At 40.0% G+C, this 12,480-nt stretch overlaps 1 protein-coding gene across 2 annotated transcripts in view; it reads right to left on the bottom strand.

Moving 5' to 3' along the window:
• The window catches only part of cbfa2t3 (CBFA2/RUNX1 partner transcriptional co-repressor 3), a 37,588-nt gene extending 26,656 nt beyond the window's left edge, over positions 1-10,932 (bottom strand). For both annotated transcript variants that reach the window (XM_028442053.1, XM_028442054.1), the window contains exon 1: positions 10,472-10,932. The gene's annotated coding sequence lies outside the window, so the exon portion shown is untranslated. The remainder of the gene's footprint in view (positions 1-10,471) is intronic.
• Positions 10,933-12,480: the final 1,548 nt, after the last annotated feature.

Below are 12,480 nucleotides of genomic sequence, written 5' to 3'. Positions count from 1 at the left end.
CCGATTAGCTAATCAAGCTTTTAATTACTCTGTTAATTGCATACAGGCAGCGCGAAGGGCAGCCAGGGAATAGGGCAAGGGAGGGTCTCCTGAGGACAGCCTGACAAACAAAGAGGAGGATTTCTTGCAGCAGGAGCAACAACAGAGCTGCTGCTGTGGAGGCTGAGAGGATAGACAACATCTCCCAACGTCTCATCAGCCACACTGTAGCTGTAAGTGATATCACTTCCTGTTTCGATCCGACACGCAGGAGGACATAGGCTGCGTCTGAGTAGTCCCTCCTATCTCCTTTCCTATCCACTTTTCCTTAACCCTGTGGATGACGTTACTGGTTTAAGGAAAGGTCTTCCTAAAGGAGTTAGGAAAAAGCCATCAAGTAGTTTTGACAATCAGATGCACTTCCACTAGGTGACGTAATAATCCGACGGCGGCGAAGGTTAGTGACGTCTGCCATGGTGAAAAAAAACTACACGTTTCTGAAAATGGACTAACTGCTGATATAATCTCAAATATCACAAGTTTGGAATGTATATGAAAGGAAAAGAGGCTACCAGACTACGAGGAACTAAAGTGAAACTAAAACAACGTCACATTGAGAATGGTTATTCACACACACCTTCCACTGAGAAATCAACATTAATCCAATATAAGTATGATTTTATGAATTGTGACATTTATGCATACAAATGTACAACCGCACAAAGCATTCCTAAGTGAATTAAATATGTTGAATAAAACACAAGTGTCTCTGATCCCTTTTTCTTGAATGACAGTGCTCTGTTTTATGTCATGGTGAGTTTCTGTGAACACTCGGATGAGCGGGTCCCTTTAAATGTTGTCAGCGCAAGGAATTGTGGGTCAGCATTATCTTGTCTCCTTTGGTAAAGGATGCATCAGTGCTTCCTAGGCTAAAGGAGGTTATAAATAAAGCATTGAGACTCCTTTCCTTAGCTTTTAGAGAACATGAACGCTTCTTATCATGGCTGCCACTTAAACACTTCCAGGGGTTCAGGAACAGTGGATAGGAAAGGAGATAGGAAGGACATCTCATTAGCCATTCTGTAGCTGCATCACTTCCTGTTCCGATCGGACGCGCAGGAAGGCAGAGACTGAGCTGATGAAGAGGGGAGGAAACTATAAGCAAGCAAGTTATGTCGAAAGTAATGCACCCATCTGTGAACTGCTTCACTACATCTGGATTAGTTCATGTCGCTCACAGGAGAGAGCAGGGCTGGGGGGTCGGTGTGGCAGCTGAGAGGACCGAGCGTGGGAATGTCCCACTGTTAAGTTTAGGTCATGTGGGCTTATTGTATTTGTGGGAGAGTTATGCTGGGGGCTCCACAGAGTGACCCGCCTGTCATAGAACTACACCATAACACAAACATCCTCCTAACTGTGCAAACTAGACACACACACACACACACACACACGGGCACACTGTGATAGATCTAGCAGGCAGCTGATATCAGAAAGGCAAGACATGCGGCCTGAGAAATCCACTATTAATTCTACCACTCCTGTTTCTTGGCATTTATTCCTCATACTTCGCAAATGCCTTTATCTATTGATCTTGGAGTGTATCAGTTACCCGTCTGTTTCTCCCTCACAGCAGATGTCTTCCCTCCATTTCTTCCAGGAGCAGTGTTTGAGGAGGTGTATCCAGGAAACAGTGGCCAGTGCTCGTTTCCTGTGTGACAGGTGTGCGATAGAGGCCTGACAGCTGCTGTCCTGTTCTCTGCGTCCCTCTCCGTGCTCCTCTCCTCTGTTTCTTCCTCATTCTAGCCAGCTGCAGGAGGGAGCAGCTCTGTTTGCTCTTGCGTCATCGCTGATGCCCACTGATTTATGGAACACAAAAGCCTTAGATTTGACCCTGGCAACACGCACACACACAGCACGACAAATGCAGCATCCCTGTGTTTCCCTGTCACAGACCGGGGTCTGTTTGCATGCACGCGTGCGTTAAGACGGAGTGGCTGTCTGTTTTCTTTTCCATATCTCTCGCTCTTCTGCTTTGTGCCTTGTTAAAACCTGACACTGAGCTGTCACTTACAGCTAAGACTGGAAAACAAACAGCAGATTAGTCATTCTCCGGCTTGATGTTTTGTATTTCATTTCATTCAGTGTTAAGTGTCTGCTCCGTCACGATAGAGCTGTCAGCGCTGACAAAACTATAGCATGTTCACTGCTCCCCCCAGCCTGCCAGCACTCACACAGATTTTTATTTGGCCCACTGGCACAGTAAGAAACAATCCTGACAAAAAACAGACGTGGGTAAGGAGTGCAGTCTTATAGCCCCTAGGACCCCCAAAGGTTTCACACCTACCTAAACAAACCTGTGTGGTGAAGAGGAGGGGGCATGCATGTGACAGGTTTGACAGTTTCTCTATTTAGCCCACAGCCTGCTAATGCTGGACGACACTGAAATAAATAGCTACCACTGGGACACAGGCCGACTATGGGACGCCGCAACAAAGAAAGAGAGCAACTGCTGTGCCAATAGCATTCTGATTATGTGAGCTAATTGACAAATTAGGAGGACCAAGTGTCATGTGATGGTCAAAGAAAGGCACTTTAACAAGTGGGGATTTAAAGAAGGGTATTGTTCAACGATAAATGCAACACAAGCCCTTCAGATGTCAATGGCCATGATTACGTGATGTTTTTTAATTCCAAATGATTTATTCCGAATTAAATCATTCGGAATTAAAGTGTACTGCTTCGTGTTTACATGGAAATGGTAATTCCCGAACGAGGTTTACATGGAAAACTGGTTTGTTCGGCTTTCATTAATTTCGTTTTAGGTCTGGGGGTTGGGAAGGCTCTGATTGGACAGGGGGGAGAACGTGACGTATCACGTCTATCAGGAAAAACACACAACGAACCTTTTATTGTTGGCTATAACACAGACGACCACATGAGAACTGTTTTCACCTTTATTTTGATTGTAGTTCTGAAGCAGCAGCTCGACAATAACACACGGTTTCAGTTTGGACCGTGGAGCGGAAGAGAGATATGAACTAATCACTGGTAAAAAGCCCAGTGTGAAAGTCTGCATGTTTATGCCTCTGTCCATCCACTCTTTTCATTATATCCATGTCTTTTAAGGCTCTTATTAAATAGTCTAGGCTGGAGTCCGGGCCGCCGCCATCTTGAATTATGTCGTCACCCGCATGTCATCGCGCAAGCATAAATCGATCCGAAACTTAAAGCAGAATTAGGCAAGTGAAGTGTTTACAAGAAAGAGGAATTATCTAATTCGGAATTAAAAACGGAAAAAACCAGCCACCTAATTCGGAATTAACTTTAATTTGGAATTAAATTAGCATTAGGAATTATGTGTTTACAAGGTCAGGTTAAAGAGGAATTAACTTTTATTCCACTTTAAAGAGGAATTAAAGCTCCCATGTAAACGTGGCCATTGGCCTACTTCAATAGCTTTGAAGAATAAAGTTTTTTCAAAAACATTAAGCTGTAAAAATTGCTTTAGCCACTGCATTGCATTACACATCGTCTGTTAGGATAACAACAGACTGGTTTTGTAAATAACATACGATAAAAGTTACTTTAATCACTATTTCATCGAAATTGAGAAGAAATACAAGAACAAGTTTTCTGAAATCTGTATCGCACTTTAATCAGTTTATTTAGTCTTAGTCTTCATTGTAAATAACAACATATTGTAGCCAATATCTTACTTTATTTGTTTTATTTGGAGAGGACAGTGCACATTAATAAACACCAGTACAATAATTTGTGTAAATGTGCCAGATTTAGCCATGAGCTACTTTCCATCCATACTCCTCAATGACAATAAAAGATACAGACATGGACATAATATATACATTACTTACAACCAACCAAAGCAACTTCTTATTGAAAAAAACTACTGTTGATGATCACATGACTGATTTGCTTTTAACCATTTTTTCAGCTCTTTTTTAAAAGCTGTAAAGGTGGAACAGTCTCGAACAGTGATTGAAAGACTATTCCAACCTGTGTATCATTACATTTTGATTTTAGACATAATAATGTCAATATTTTGGAATATCAAAGATAAAACGCCCAATAACTGTTTCATGATAGGCTGTGGATATTCTAGTGAATGGATATGTATGTGAATCATGTGTATGCCTGTATGTAAAACTCTACTGTGGCTTACGATTTCTTTCTCACAGTTAACTCATGCTGGTCAAAGCATGCTACTAGCTAAATGATCTCTATCTGAAGTTGAAATTAAATGACCATCTGGACGCCATCAAGTATAATCCTGATATCCTGCGGACACCAGCGATAGCGGATAACGTACCACAGCCCTTTGACATGTGAATAAAATACCCGAGCTCCCTCATTCTGCACTTTAAACACTCCTGAAGCACTGACACGTCCAATACGTGAATCTAAAGGGGTCCAGTTTGTCTGTCCACACGGCTGTGTGTGTGCTCACACGTATGTATTTGTGTGTCTACAAAGAGAAAGAGGCTGGCAGAGGAAGGAAGGCTGGAGCCGAGATTAAGGTCTGTTCAGATGACTGGTAACACAAGCTGCACGCAGTGGTTCAGCCTCCCATTTGAAGAGACGGAACCATCTGTGTGGCACAGGATCTGTTTCCAGGAGATAACAACATTTTTAATTTCACAAATGTTGTTCGAAAAAGAGAGAGAAAGCAAATGTATGGGACCTGCCTTCTTCCTCCCCAATCTCTGCTTCCACGAGTTTTGCAGGCTTCCCCCAGATGTTAGAGGGTCGCACTTTGGAGTACATAGAGGCCTGAAGAATCAATGTCTTTGTTCCTTTGTGCATGTTTACTCCTCGCCTTTGATAACAGCTTCGGGTTAGGGCCAAAGGAAAGGGAGGGATTTGTTATATCAAGTCGGAGTAGCGATATGAACTTTCCTTTTTCAGTGCCGGCCTGTCCACTTGATTTGATTAAAAGCAAGCTCGGTGCTACTGTTGAATAGTCCAGATGTTTCCTCAGCCTGTCTCTGATCTGAATGCACTTCCTTGGCAGAGGAGGTGAGAAGGTACAGTGGGGCCAAAGATGACGACGAGAGGTCCGCGAGGAAGCTAAAGGTGACGAGGCAGAATGGGAGGTCTAAGCAGCACAAGACTAGGAAGGGAGGAGGAGGAAGCGTCAGTCTTTCCTACATCTGACAGCACTGCACCATTCATGAATGAATTAATGCTGGGACAATTGGTTTGAATCTGTATTCACTGTTGAGCATTTTCCCAAAAAAAAAAAACAAGGTTCCTTCAAAAATTGAGAATATTGGAGCGCTGTGTCAATGTATTTGGATATGTTGACAAAACGTTAGCTGAAGAGCCAATTCAACTAATATTTTCTTTTAAGTATATTTGAGCAGCAACAAGTTAGATGCCTTATTTATTTATTATTTGTATGTACTTTAAACATCATGTTGTAGACTGTATGTGTAAACTTGGTGGCAAATAAGTTTACCCATTGGGGATTCATACATTTTCTCTAATCTAGGCGTAAATATCCCAAATCCTTTTCTTCTTATTTAAATCTATACTTAAGATATCCACAATACCTGACAATCTGCCATTAAAAACATTGTGACAACATTAGAAATAGAATATAAACAGATCTGCAGTCAGGAGCCTCCATGCATTGCCACAAATTACACATTGGCCTCTGTAAGTCTACCCACTAGCGGTGACAGAAAAAATATCTCATTAAAAAAGCGCAAATATGAACAAGACTCTGCGTGAAAAATGATTTAAGACGCTGACTCTTAAATTCAGCCAAACGTTATCTCAACCTCAACCTTCCCATGAATAATATGTTTTCTTGTGTGCTTAGATTAGTCTTTTTTTTATTATTATATATTATTCCTCAAAAAGATTGGTAAAATGCAGAGACAATTTTCACTGTAGCGATACAATGTATATGACATTACATTATTATGTTTTTTTTAAGTGTGCAGGAGTAGAGGGTACATGGCTTCAGGTTCAATATCTGAAGGGGTACGGGGTGGGAAAAGTTTGGGAACCACTCATCTATAGCACATCAAAGTGTGAGTGCTGCTTCACACAGATATTTCGCTATTTTTTTTTCATTCCTAAAACGTAGCCTAAGCCCTCTGTTCTGCTCCCACGCTGCGGCGTCAGCAGGCCAGCCATCTATCCACTGTAGTTCTCATTCCATTAGATGTTGGGAAGCTGCTGGCTTTCTCCACTCTGGTCTCTGACATTCTCCATCTCCCCAGAGACACTGGCTAGTCTTGTCACAGTAATGTCAAACACATGTGGAACAGACCATCGCAGAGCAGACCAATACATACTCAATGAGAAACGGGGACGCCAGAAACCACACTGGTCTTTCCCAGAACACTTCAGCAGGGAAACTATTTTGGCATACCTCAATTCACGCTAATATTACTTTATTACACTATTTAAACACTTAGAAATAAACCATATCATCCATGAAATGATGAGAAAAGATGTAAAAAGGAGGATATGTTGTGATACATTTTTATGTGGAGATTAATCGAAATATACGAAAGCTAATAAATATAAATACTCAATACCAAAAGTGCAGTACTAGTCTGAGTCATGCTTTCTGTGATCTCACATAAGTGTCACTTTGTAATGAACTCCATTGGTTTATGATTCCTAAGTAAGCATTTTAGTTGTCCACGTATGTAAAAACCCAGTGAGAACTGGGCAACCTATACTGAAAGTAACTAAGAAAAGTCAATAAGCAACACATTTTCAACACTGTCTGCTTTATGAAACTCTCATAGCTCAACTGTCTTATACGCAGACACATGAACACTTCCAAACACTACCAAAAACTAGACCTCATCTGCCAATTGTGTGCGTCATTTGCTTATTTTTTTCCACTTTGTTTTCCTCTTTTAAATGACATTTTCTACTTTTTACGACGATAACTGTTTTACTCCCGAGGGCTGTGAAAAAGCCAGCTGATCAGCAAGAAGTAGATTTGTGTTTGTGAGCATGAGTTGGCATGAGGAGGTGTCTAATATTCATATTAGCTTATGGAAAAATCCAAACCATGCGTTGTACAGGCTTGATGTTTTGATGAATCATGAACAACCCAAACATGAACTTTTTGCTTTAATTGTATTTCCTTGGATACATTTAGAGACATCTAGGATTGTGATTACATTAAGATCACATAATAAACACGTTTTTTGTGAGTGGACTTTTAAGTCTGTTGCTGTAAGTGGTGTTAATAAAGTATTAAACAGGTAATTTGACGGATAGGCTAAAAAACTGCCTTATGGCAGGTCATTACTTAGTGTCCATGTTCTCCTTAGAGTGCATAGATACTGTATGGGCTGCACCCAGCATTCTCCATGAGTAAGCCGTAGCTATAGGCTTCAGGTGAGACGGAGTAAAACAAGGATAGATGAAAACAAAATAACACTTTAATCAAATCTGAACTGACATTTTTTCGGTTTTACCATTACTAGTACAGTCTGCCTGTCGGAAGTATGTATTCATATAGTGGGGGCTTAAGTAGAGTTGTCAATTATGGCCAAATGAGTATGTGTTTGAAGGTTGGATGTACAAAGAGGTGTACATACTCTGTCGTGTTATAAACGGGTATACTGTGTTTGCGGGTGCAATAGCGTGTGCAATTTCTTTGTATTTATAGATAGATTAAGAAAAAAACTCCAGCCAAAGGCAGGTTAACACTTGCTGAATTTGGCTTTCTGTACAATATTTAATCTTCGACCTATGTGTTTGCCTGTTTTCCTCACGAGACACCAGAAGTTTTTTCGTTTATTTTTATTGTTCAGACAGGTGGAGTGATTGAATAAACCCAAGATTGTTAGAGCTGCTTGCCTGTACTCAACACTTTACACATGTTTGGGAGTAGTTTCTTACTTTTACTCCAATACATTTGAAAGACAAATATTGTACTTTTTACTCCACTACATTTCTATTCATGCCCTCATTAATAAGTACTTTTTCTCTCCTGTCAGCACAGGTTTTTGCATTGTTTCATTTCTGATACTGAAGAGTTTCTGTCGATCCTCATATGGGTTGTCCCAGTTTTACAACCTTCATACCATATAAAGTCTGGTTAGCTTAACAAAAGAAGCACGGAACATTGCATTCGTTTTTTGGTGCTTGTAGAAAATATACCTCTACAAGGTACTACAAGTAACAGAAATATGTGGTGTTTTTTTTTTTTTTTTTTTTTTAAATAAATACAGGTGTTGGTTACATTTGTTTTTTGGCAAATAAAGCAGTTGCATTGATGAACGCAGCTGAGTTATTCAACTCAAACTTCTTGCCTTTATTTGTGTAATGTTGAACGTCTCCTCGTTCATTCTGTTAGGTTGGTTTGATGTGGCTTTGTTTGACAAAAACCTAAATGTTATGGTAGTTCATGAGACCTCATGCATGGTGGTATTCAGTAGTACTACAGTAGTACTATATTAAACATGTTAACAGATTCCATCCATCCATTTTCCAACCTGCTCCTGTAGCAGGGTCATGAGCCATGAACAGATTGCACTTTAGTACTTTCACTCAAGTAATATTTTGTCTGAGCTACTTTTGCTTGTATTGGAGTAGATTTGACAACAAGTATCTGTACTTATACTCAACCACTTTCTACTTTGTCCACCTCTGACAATCGCATACTATTAAATGACAAAAAAAAAATGACTGAAAGATGCGTCTCAGCGCGTACACAGAAAGGGTCAAACGCGCACATTTATGCACGTTTCTAATACTATAAGCAAGTGTCAGCCACTTGACTCGTCTTGTTTGTGAGGGCCCAGGTGTCTGTGTTGTGTTGACCACCTGACCAGCTCGCCGTGTGCTCGCAGCTCCCACCCACCTCATGCCATCTGCTCCACTCATTAATTAGGAGGCAGTTTCACCTGCACTGTGCTCGTATTTAGATCACAATAATTACCACAGACAAACGCACACACACACAACGCCAAAGCCCACTCACTCATCCAGAGAACATAATATACAGTACGCTGTAGGCTGACCCTGCAGCATCAAGTCAATGCAGCTCATTTAACTGGGCAGGATAAAAAGGATGCTGTCACAAAAATAATAATAATAATAATAATATGAAAAGAAATGTGACTATCACTGTTTATCTTGCTGGCAAACAACTAATGTATAACTTATAAAGACTATATATCTGATAACGTGCACGTAAAAGACTCTTGCACTGTTTAAAATAGCCAATTTCTGACAACAAACATGCATTACAAATAATGTAAATAATTGATACGCTTTCAACTCCTCAACTCCATGTAATCTTCAGTTTTTCATTCTTAGGCCCATTCGTTGTGTTTCCTTCTCCATCTAAAGTCAGCTCATGCACCTGTGGAAGACCTAAAAAAAACCACTCTACATGGCTTAGACATAATCAATTCTTCATAACTTCATAATGAAGTGAGGACATGACATCTGCCCGAGGAGGTGAAAGGTTCTGCCCGTCTGTGGGAGAAAAAAGGTGTTGTCGCTTGGTGGTTTTGGAGCTATATCCTGTGGTGAGGCAGGGTGTCTGCACTGCGGTTTCACCTCTGCACCCTCCCATCCTTTGTTCAAGACTATTATCAGCTGTTCAATTATTCAGATGATATTTACCAGAGCCAATTAGAGAGGGCCAGGTCCTGAAGAGAAGATGGCCCAAGTGTTTTGCTGTTGCACTCACGTGAAGAAAAATGCTGTTGAGGCTGTTCAAGTAAGGGTCGAAACCTTTTGGCTGGAGTCTCAAATGTAATAAGTTAGAATAAAACAAGCTTTATGAATTCAGATTCTAAAGTTGGGATCAATTTCCTGTGCCTGTCCTTTATTCTTTGAATGGTAACGACAGTAAATGCTTTTACCAAATTGTGTTGTTCATTAATCTTCTCAGACATGTAAAAGTGATCCGTAACAGAAAACTAGAGTCCAATGATTGGCGTTAAAAAGCTCATTTTCAGGTTTTATGCTGTTCAAATCCAAATAATCATGTCACACACTTATTGTTTTCCTCCAAAATAGGTTGACACCAACCTCAACATGACATTGATGTGCAGCAGAGACGAAGACGTAATAATAATAATAATAATAATAATAATAAATAGACATTATACAAAGTTATAGATAGAAAAACTGCATTGAAACCAAAATATATGCAATTTAAAGATTTTCCAAAATGACTATAAAAACAACAGGCTTTCCTGATAACTTTCTCACTTTTAACTTTATTTTTTTTTTTTTCTTTTCATTTATTTGTAACCTTTATTTATACAGGTAGGCTATCCTTCCTGTTCATCTGGGTAAAATGTTCCTTCAGTTCCTTTGCTGTGTGAATAAACGTGCCTAAACTTCATAAAACAAATCAGAAATACACAAATAATAAATAAACAAGACATAAATATACTTATATATAATTCAACCAGGTCTTCTATTGTGTCCCAACGAAAACCAAAGACAGTGTAATTGGCAATGCGCCTTTACTTACTTTGTGAAGGTAGAGGTCAAGCTGAGGTAAAGGTAGTGGTGATAATCCACACCAAATGCTTTCTTTCACAGTTTGTAATTATTATATAGCCACGATCCTCCTCATTTTTGAAAAATAAAAATAAAAACAAAAAAAAATAAAAATAGTAAAGCCGTTGCTGTTGTTTCCCCCCTTTTTAAACGTCTTTCTGTGACGTTTGGAGCGATGTGAACTTTGGGACTTCAAACGGGGTCCTGTTCTTCCAGGTTTAATAAATTATGAGGTATTTCTTTTCTCTGCTACAAGGGGGAAAAGGAAGAGCAATCAAAGCTAGGGGCTTCTTCAGTAAACTTATGTCTTTGGTGTTGCAGTCTGAGTTTTAAAGCAAACAGCCGTTTAGTCTGGTGAGGTTAAATACTCACAAATCGTCCTAGTCCAGGTAGATCCGCTTTCGGACTCATTTTTAAACCATTCCAGACAGTGGAAATTCAACAGCACTGTTAGTTTGGACAAAATAAAAAAAAAAAACAATAATAATCAAGAAATGTAAACTAATATGTTGTAAAAGTCCAGAAATCTCTGTATGCGTCCCTTGGTGTGAAAACAGACAGGAGAATAAAAGATGCTGGGCGCGTCTTTAGATCCTCCTGTGGCAACTTTAAAAGCTCCTTCTTTAGCTCACACTTTAGAAACAGTCCGTGGAGTCAGGTATAAGTCCCCGTACATCCCGTGGAATAAATATATCTTCTTGTTTCTATATATAAAATAAAAAAAAAGAAGCACTGGGTTTCCTCTGCACTCCAGCTGAAGCGCTTTTCTCCGTGCGTAACGGGCTGCGTCTCGTTCCTCTGACGCGCCGCACCAAGGTGTCCGCGAAAGGTTGAACCTCACCGACAATGACGAAAACAATCAGAATGAAGCCGAGAAAATGTGAAGCTTTAAACTTTGAATGGTTGCAATTTTGGATTTTTCTTTACGTCTCGGGTGATGAGTGGAGCTGAGCTGGCGCGTCCACAGAAGCCGCGGCTCTCTCCTCATCCCCCCTCGCTCTGTGTGTCCTCACTGTAGCCTTCTGTCTGCGTTTAAACACCATCTGGAGCTCCAAAGCTCTCTCTCTCTCTCTCTCTCTCTCTCTCTCTCTCTCTCTCTCTCTCTCTCTCTCTCGCTCTCTCTCTCTCTCTCTCTCATATCAACAGAAGCAGGGTTAATAGTCTTTGTACAGGAATCCTACATAATAATAAATGAAGAAAAAACAAACCTATATCCAAAGCCAATTAAAAATGTGTATATTATATGGTATCCAGCTATTAAAAGTATATGTGAAATGCATGTAAGCAATCTGGAACTAATTGTCTGAAATCTAATTGTTAAAAAAAAAAAAAAAAACCAAAGGGCTTCAATTAAAAATACAGTAGGCAATGGGTTGAGTAAAAACACAACTGTCTACCCGAGGGGGGCGCTGTTTCCTCGAATCACAACTCTGAATGATATTTACATTACCACGTGGAGAATACCGCCGCATATTAATGAGAAACTTCCAAAGGGAAGTCATGTCAATGTCTGTATGGAATGACAGAAGTACATAATTTGCATTTTTTTTTTTCTATTTGTAAGTCATTAAGTGTTAATGAGTGCTTACATTTAATTTACGATTTAAAAAAATTGGTCCTTTAAATTAATATTTATTTTAGGCATTTGAAAAAAATGTCCAGATATCCAAAATGGTAAAGAAATATACACAGGGGGGTAAAATAATAGAACTGTTTTTCACAGTGAGAATCCTCTACCTGTCTACATTAGTGTACACACACACACATGCGCGCACACACACACAGTGAGAGAGATAGAAGACAAAGCTGACACCCTCCTGACCCCTCCTGGGTCGACAGAACAAACAGAACCAGCTTGTCGAGTACACACACACACACACACACACACACAGCTGCTGTGTCCCAACTCTGGTCTCACGAACCTCACTGAACACAATTGCTGTCTTCATGCAGAGACGAGAGGTTGCTCAAGTTGACATT

This window comes from Gouania willdenowi, chromosome 3 (genome assembly GCF_900634775.1).
Source record: "Gouania willdenowi chromosome 3, fGouWil2.1, whole genome shotgun sequence".
In the NCBI taxonomy this organism is placed as follows: domain Eukaryota; kingdom Metazoa; phylum Chordata; class Actinopteri; order Blenniiformes; family Gobiesocidae; genus Gouania; species Gouania willdenowi.
Note: the sequence above shows the minus strand (reverse complement) of the source record. Positions and strands in the feature narration are given on the sequence as shown.